The sequence below is a fragment of the Poromitra crassiceps genome (genome assembly GCF_964638095.1).
Source record: "Poromitra crassiceps genome assembly, chromosome: 23".
Taxonomy (NCBI): domain Eukaryota; kingdom Metazoa; phylum Chordata; class Actinopteri; order Beryciformes; family Melamphaidae; genus Poromitra; species Poromitra crassiceps.
In genome coordinates this window covers 13,196,274-13,204,968 of record NC_139639.1, presented here as the reverse complement: position 1 = coordinate 13,204,968, position 8,695 = coordinate 13,196,274, and the positions used below count along the sequence as shown (strand labels likewise).

General features: G+C 49.6%; 1 pseudogene across 1 annotated transcript; it reads right to left on the bottom strand.

Moving 5' to 3' along the window:
* Positions 1-6,595: 6,595 nt before the first annotated feature.
* LOC310796733 (SPRY domain-containing SOCS box protein 1 pseudogene) lies at positions 6,596-7,810 on the bottom strand (annotated as a pseudogene). The gene has a single exon. The product of its transcript is annotated as an SPRY domain-containing SOCS box protein 1 pseudogene (transcript).
* Between the last annotated feature and the right edge of the window lie 885 nt (positions 7,811-8,695).

The following is an 8,695-nucleotide window of genomic DNA, read 5'->3' as shown; positions in this document are numbered from 1 at the left end:
CTGTTACCATAACATAATGGTCTCTGGTATACAGTCTGTTACAACAACATAATGGTCTCTGGTATACAGTCTGTTACCATAACATAATGGTCTCTGGTATACAGTCTGTTACAACAACATAATGGTCAGTGGTATACAGTCTGTTACAATAACATAATGGTCTCTGGTATACAGTCTGTTACCATAACATAATGGTCTCTGGTATACAGTCTGTTACAATAACATAATGGTCTCTGGTATACAGTCTGTTACCATAACATAATGGTCTCTGGTATACAGTCTGTTACCATAACATAATGGTCTCTGGTATACAGTCTGTTACAATAACATAATGGTCTCTGGTATACAGTCTGTTACAATAACATAGCGTGGTTTAGATCACCTGGCACCTGCAATTTGTCACGATGCTGTTGCTTCAGACTCAGTTCTGCATCCCGGTCAGTCTAGAATCAGTGTTGCCAGGAGGGACATCTCAAATTGTCATACCAGAGTGCCACTGTGCCTCCTGTTCTGTAAAGAGATGCAGAAATGCCTTCACATCAATATCGCCTCCCTTTCAAGCTAACAAAGTATCAATATTTTCCCCAAAGATTTATATTTTCATGTCGGCAAATGGTCAAAATAAAGGCAGAAATGCTTCCTGTGAGTAGTCTCGGCTCCCAGACGTTTGGTGAGCTGCGCCACCAAACGTCTGGGAATTTCACTGTCAGAAACTGTGTCGCCGAGCCCGGCGAGAACCGCCGGCAGCAGACACGCCTACATTTATTATTAGAATTTTATTTGGTATCGGCAATGCCATTTATCATAGTCCTAACACAGAGCATGAAGCTGATATGCTCCAAACAAAATTTATAGCTGTGGTTTATTTTACAATAATGTTTCCTACCCGGAAGTGGTCCGCTTGCTACTGTGAGTCATCAGCAGGCTCTGTAACGTTAGCCTCGGGAGTCGGGCTTATCGCTGGGGGAAAGACCTCTAGCCGCCGGGGCCAGATGAAACACGTCCTATTAACAGGTTACGTTGGTTTCTAAGTGATTAATATGTTTCTCCGCAAATGCGACGATGTTTTGCGAGACACCGGTTCTGCATGAGAACTGCCCCCAGAAAGCAGGCCCGCCCACAGCACTCATGATTGGTTCTCCGATGCAAGGCTTCCAACAGCGCCACCTAACGGTATGCAAAGATTTAAATAGTAATATTCTCAGTCTTACAGGAGTGAAACGGATTAAGACTGAGGGCTGAGTCTATCCTGTGAGTATTTATTCAGATACACACTCTAAAATATGATTTGCTAGAAATCACCATCTCATTAAGATGTTTTCATTCCAGCAAATGATAATATTAAAGTCACATCTTGAACCGACGTCGATTGGATACGATAACATCGACACAGATCGAGGAAATGTTTGCTGAGTAATAGTGCATAACGTTAGAAAGTGATGCGTAGAAGATGAAAATGTCAACATCAACACAAACCAGCTGCTTAACACAACAGTATTAACAGTAACAACATTTATAAAGGTTACAACATTAACTATGTCAATATTAACAGTAAACATCATTTATAAAGCTTACAACATTAACTATGTCAAAACAACACAAACCAGCTGCTTAACATAACAGTATTAACAGCAGTGTTGGGGTTACTGTAATCACATTTCAATCATGAGAGACCAGAGCCCTGTACTACGAAACTAGTTTAACAGATCCGCGATAAGTCCCTTTGATCTGGTTTGACTGAACAGGATCAAAGCTATCTAGTTAACTGATACTACGACGCTGGTTTTTTACTAGGTAAGTGGACCTGGGATCTGCCTGTGCACGCGCACGTTTTTCGCTCGTGCACAGGCGCGCGTCCACGCGAAAGAGGTGCGCCAGCCAATCACATTATGAACAGCTGAGTTTATCCACGCCCACACCCATTTCCACACCCATTTCCTCGTTCAATGAAGCGCAGTGCATGATCAGAGTTTTAGCGGATATTTAATGTATCCGCGATTTAATGTCAGAATGAAAATCCGCGTTGGATAGTCTGCTGAAGGGCTGTCTAAAGCAGCAGCTTGTATTCACATCAGTCATTTGATTTACTTTGATCAGCGATTGATACAGCTGCATTGATACAGGCAGCAGCAACAAATCTAAATGTGTAATCTCAGTCTATACATTTCCACAATCTGTAAGCCTATTTAGACCATAGATTTAGAAACGCATGCTCAATGAATAATGATCTCTATCACTCATGTGTGTGGTTGCACTGATCGAATAATTCATATATAAAATAGCCTAGTATAAAGCCTAATAGCCTACTATAAAAGAGAAAACTGCTGAACTGAATTGAGACGACACCCTCACTCCATTTGAGGGTCCATTCATGATATGCGCCGCGGTGATTAATAGTGATCATATTTCTCCACGCATCGTTGAGCTGTTAAGACATAAAGTGGTAAGTAGGCTTAATTTAATTATGTAGCCTACAGAGCCACAAATGTTTTTCTTGTTATATTCTCAGTTGACTGCAATCTATTTTTCATATGGCGATCTTATATGAACGGTGAGTGACTCCAGAGAGCCGATTATATGGGTCTGTCATGGATTTTGATCTTATCCTCTGAAGCTAACCTGGTCGCGACCAGGTTAGCTTTGCAGCGTCAGTTGCCATGGTGATTGAAAGTTAACTTGCTTTGTAGTACGGCTAAACCAGGTTTAAACTCAAACTTACTCGGATAAGGCATTAAACTAGCTTCGTAGTACAGGCTACTGAGGGTAAGGTTAATCAGCAAGCTTTATTAAAGTATGGCATGGCGATAGGATTCATGGCCTGAAGCGGTATGGCATTAATTCTGATGGCGTGGCAGCATGGCAACTGATTCTTTGGCGTAGTGACTCCGTGGCAGGATGCCTCTCTTCTTGAGGCGGGAGGGCATCTGCTCGGAGAACCCCCCCCCCGTAGGGGATTCTTCGGGAGTCAATACATTGTTGGTGGACTGGGGAGGTGGGTGGGGTGAAACGCGGCTTCCAGAGAAGGAATTGGATCAGCTTAGTGCAGCGGCTAGAGGGCAGGGAACAAGGGCTGTGGTGCGCTCGGCGTGGCTATAAATACTGTCACGTCATAGCTTCGGTACTGACGACATTAACGCCGTCACCTAGGCAAGTGCGTCACTACTGCACTGACGGCATTAGCGCGTCACTCTGGTATTACTGCACTTGTTGTCACGCTAGCATTACATGTGATGCTGAGGTCGCTATGTTTCTAGATTACATGTGGCGTGAGGCAGCGTGTCTGGTCTTCATCTTGAAACTAGGTCGAGACCATCATTTCAATCATGAGAGACCAGAGGGTAAGGTTAATCAGCAAGCTTTATTAAAGTATGGCATGGCGATAGGATTCATGGCCTGAAGCGGTATGGCATTAATTCTGATGGCGTGGCAGCATGGCAACTGATTCTTTGGCGTAGTGACTCCGTGGCAGGATGCCTCTCTTCTTGAGGCGGGAGGGCATCTGCTCGGAGAACCCCCCAAAAGAGAGAAACGTCGCCGGCCGGTTGGCTCGGCAGCACGGCGACTTACGGCATGATTCGGCGTTGGCATAGTTTGGCATAATTCGGCGTTGGCATAGTTCGGCGTTGAACTCCCCCCCAAACTGACTGACTACAGGCTGCTCGGCACCTGGAACACTTGCGGGCTGCTCGGCACCCAGAACACTTCGAGTCGTCTGCTGAGGTCTTGCCGGATTAGTTATGTGACTGCAGGCTGCTCGGCACCTGGAACACTTGCAGGCTGCTCGGCACCTAGAACACTTCGAGTCGTCTATTGAGGTCTGAATTAGTGAAGCTGCCTCGGTGTTGAGATTTGGGTTGAGCCCCCTCGGTTTTGAGATTTGGACTGAGCCCCCTTCCTGACTACAGGCTGCTCGGCACCTGGAACACTTGCAGGCTGCTCGGCACCCTAGAACACTTTGAGTAGTCCAGGGGTCTGGATTAGTGGGGAGACTACGGGCTGCTCGGCACCCGGAACACTTGCAGGCTGCTCGGCACCTAGAACACTTTGAGTAGTCTGCTGGGGTCTGAATTAGTGGTGTGACTACAGGCTGCTCGGCACCTAGAACACTTGCAGGCTGCTCGGCACCTAGAACACTTCGAGTAGTCTACCGTGGTCGGAATTAGTGATTTGTTGCGGGCTGTTCAACGCCGAGCACTTGCAGGCTGCTCGACACCTGGAACGCTTAATCAATTAGATCGACGAATTAGTGACCCTGCCTCAGTGTTGAGATTTGGATTGAGCCCCCTCGGTTTTGATATTTGGATTGAGCCCCCCCCCCCCTGACTACAGGCTGCTCGGCACCTGGAACACTTGCAGGCTGCTCAGCACCTAGAACACTTCGAGTAGTCCACTGGGGTCTGAATTAGTGGGGAGACTACGGGCTGCTCGACATTGACTACAGGCTGCTCGGCACCTGGAACACTTGCAGGCTGCTCAGCACCTAGAACACTTCGAGTAGTCCACTGGGGTCTGAATTAGTGGGGAGACTACGGGCTGCTCGACACCCGGAACACTTGCGGGCTGCTCGGCACCCAGAACGCTTAATCAATTCGATCGACCCGATTCGGGGAGTCCACCACCAATGAAATGCGAAGTGACGGCTATTGCGAGGAATGCGGGAATGGATGCCATGTGCTTACCGTGTGACGCCTGGGGGAGGAGAGATCTTTGGGCAGACGATATGGCGGCCTGCTCTGGTCGGACGTAGGCCGCGTGGGCTGACGAGGACCAGCGGCGCCGCCTACAGCAGGCGCTGGGTGATCGACCAATCCGGCGCGCTTCGGCGCGGTGACTTAGCAAAACCCCCCGAGATGGACAGGTGCTAGCCATGTGTTTGTGAGCGGTAATGTGCTCGCTTTCCGTGCTGTTCTGGGACGGTTTGTTTACAGTTTTATGCGTCGACTAGCCAGTCGGAGAATGGAGTTATTATGGCACTAGCGGGTGCCTGCACGAAGTGAGCAAAATTTATGATGCACTTCTGGAAGCACTGCAATAGCTGCTTGTATGTGTTTTAGATCTATTAGTTGTGTGGTTTTATTTTATTTTAATTCTTTCTTATTGTGCTGTCTGTGTTTGTGTACGTATTTTATATGGACCCGAGTCTGGAATGAAGTTTATGTATATGACTTTAGCGCCCCCCTTGCGCTATAACTTCGGGGAGGCGCTGGAAGGGAACACTTGTTCCGCGCTCCGCCGACTTACTCCGGGGCATTGCTACTGCTTGAACTCTGGAACTCTTGGCCAGCAGGATAGCACGTTCGAATATCAGCAATTATAGGCATGCATGAACTAACGCCCCCTCCGCAAGCGGCATGATACCAGGAAGCATTATTATTGTGAGTGATGCAAGGATGCGGTGACGCACGGTGATGACGGCCCGGCAATGCCTGGAGAGGCCTGGACACCAATAGTCGCTGAATGGGTATTTTTAACTTGCAGCATTGTTACCGTGGAATGAGAGTAGGCCTATATGTGGAGCCGTATACCGATGATGGGCATCGCCCGCCGCACGGTTAAATGTCCGAATCATATATATATGTATGTTATATGTATATATACTGTATGTATATTCAGTGAGCAGCACGGCTTCTGTTAATTTGACTGGGTGGCTGGAGCATCGACTCGGAGAAGGGATTTTTTTTTTTTTTTTTTTTTTTGGTTAAAACGGAATCTGACTGTCATTAGACATTGATTAACTGAACGCTATTGCTAACTGATGCTTTGAACGTCCGTTTGCAATGATTCTGGCTGGCTGTTGACTATTGTAAATTGTGCAATAAATGCAATGAATGCAATTTGAGCACGATGTGTGAATACATTTGATGTTAATTGTTTGGGCCTAATTATTTAACACGTTAGAGATGTGTGTACTTCTCCATGGATTTAGCCTCTTCATTTTGCTCTCGAATGCACCAGGTTATTTAATTTCACGTTATTGGATGAAGAGACATTTAGTGTAGCTCCGCCGTCTTTCTTTAGCTGTAGGCGAGGATATAACGACCAGTTCACGGAGATTGTCAAGAGATCGTTCATTCACTATGATGAATGCATTGCTACTTGTGCCCAGCTCGTTTCCTTCGCGCCCGACGTGCAGACCGCAGGGAATGGTTAGATGATTGTTTTGAAGCACGCCGAAGTGATTTGAAATTAAGATTTGGTTGCTAAAATTATATGGCACTGTTATGTATTAAAGAGGTGGTTACGTTACCGTTGCGCTCGACTGCTGTCCGGGACGCGCTCCGCGGGCGTTCCCTGCGCTCGGGGCTGGCGATGCTGCGAGCCGTCCCGGCTGGATAGCATTTAATCGTGGGGCCGAGTTCCCCGGCCACGTCGTGGAACTGCGTCGTGCTGAGAACGATGATGGAGCAGGACCTGCGCTTATGATGGCTTGATTAGCAGGGTCGGAACAGCGGACGCTTGGAGACTGGATGGCTTGGTGGCCCGAACAGAACGGGGCCGCGGATGGATGAGACTTGGACATGAGAATTGCATGGCTGCGGCCGCTCCGGGCCCGGAGCGCGCTCTCCCCCCGACTGAGCTGTGGTCATCGACCCCGTCATTGGTAGAGCAGGTAGTTCTTGAGAGAGGGGGGCAGGGGCAGTCCGTGGATTTCGCTCAGGCGCTCCCTTCCTAGAGCCGCTCGCACTGAACGCTTGCACAGGTCCCTCAGAGGGAGGGGCTCCGCATCGAGTCCGTTTATGTACCGAATTCGTATTTCGCAGTGTCCCCACACGGCGCTCACTACTGGGTACACTTTCCTGCCCCTAAGTTCTCTGAACGCCACCCCTAGATCATGGCCATTTACTATGAAACGCAACGTTCCCTCATCCATGTCCAAGACGACTAAGAGCGAGTCTGGTATTATGAAGGTGTCGTCGGGTTCCAGGAAGGCGGGGTAGGTTCTGCCCGCGTGGTTCTTGCCGTCGTGGTAGAGTTTACACCGGCCCAGGTCCCAGCCCCAGGATTCGGTGTTGTTTCCCACTAGGGCCGTGTAGCCCACCGAATGCAGCGGCGCGTCGCCCGTGGCCACTCCGACCATGGCGTGGGACCCCCTCTGGTGCTTGGCCCAGCTGACCTCCCACGCGTGCAGTCCTCGCGTGTAGCCCGCCCGGCCGCGGATGGCGTCCGTGCTCTGCGCCACGGGGTGCCGGTGGAACACCAGCTTGTTGTCTTCCTTAACAAAGATGTTGGGCGAGCAGTCGTCGTTGTTCCAGGAGTGCTGCGCCTGGACGTCTGGGCCGGCGGGCGGCATGTCCAGCAGCAGGTCCAGCCGGGAGGGCTTGGTGTGGTTCGGGGCCTGGAGCTCCGCCTTCATTTTCGGCCCTAATGGCCTGCCGTATGCCCCGGCTGGAGCTGCTACGCTCCTCACGGGGATTTTCGACCCTAATGGCCTGCCATATGCCTGGGCCAGGGCCGCGGCGCTCCTCGCGGGGGCGCGCGTTTGCTTCCTTCCGCGCCCCCGAGTGCTCGTGCCCGGGCCCGGAGCGCTCTCTGCTTCGGCCCTTGCGCGACTGCGAGTTGTTTGTCCTCGTGACTTGGCCCCGTTTGCTTTCTTTCCTCGGCCGCGCGCCGGCCCCGCTTGCTTGCTCTTGACGATGAGGTTCCCCGTCTGAGATGCGTTCGGTGCTGCCGAAGCCTGCTGCCGTCCGCTTGCCTGTTGCGGCCCGTACCCGGGCATGGATAAATCGACGGGCGAGTCCTCGTCGGAGCTGGATGCCTCCAGCTCGAATTGGTACTGCGCCTCGTATTTTTCGTCTTCGGAGCTCGACATGTTGCAGGAGTGAACGGTGAGTGGTCTCGTGAATGCAGATGGCTTGATAGCGGAGTCTGGAGGGAGGTCTCGTGAAGCAGATGGCTTGGTAGCAGAATCTGGAGGAATGGGCAGCTTGAGAAGTGAAACGCGGCTTCCAGAGAAGGAATTGGATCAGCTTAGTGCAGCGGCTAGAGGGCAGGGAACAAGGGCTGTGGTGCGCTCGGCGTGGCTATAAATACTGTCACGTCATAGCTTCGGTACTGACGACATTAACGCCGTCACCTAGGCAAGTGCGTCACTACTGCACTGACGGCATTAGCGCGTCACTCTGGTATTACTGCACTTGTTGTCACGCTAGCATTACATGTGATGCTGAGGTCGCTATGTTTCTAGATTACATGTGGCGTGAGGCAGCGTGTCTGGTCTTCATCTTGAAACTAGGTCGAGACCATCATTACTTTTGTCAGTAACGAGTAGTGTAAGGCACTACTGTAGCTAAGTTCAGTAATCTAATCACATTACAGTTACTAATCAAACTCATTACTTGCGTACTAGCAAGATAAGTATAGAGAGAAAAGATCTCCGTTTTAATAGCAGATCCTGTGTCCCATCAGACAGGTCACTTAACTGCACAGCAGAATCACCCATGGTGCCAATATTTCAACTTTGTATTAGCATGCAGAACAGCACTATTAGTCGACACATAACTTATCAGATAACTAGGGGTGCTCCAAAAAAATCGATTCTGAAAGGATCGCGATTCTTAATGCCACGATTCCTGGATCGATTCCAAACTCCCAAGAATCGATTCTTAAAATCGTAAAAAAAAAAAAAAAAAAATTACAATGCACCTGAACGCAACATGCAAGATACCGGCTGAATAAGTGTCCAAATGTTCATGTT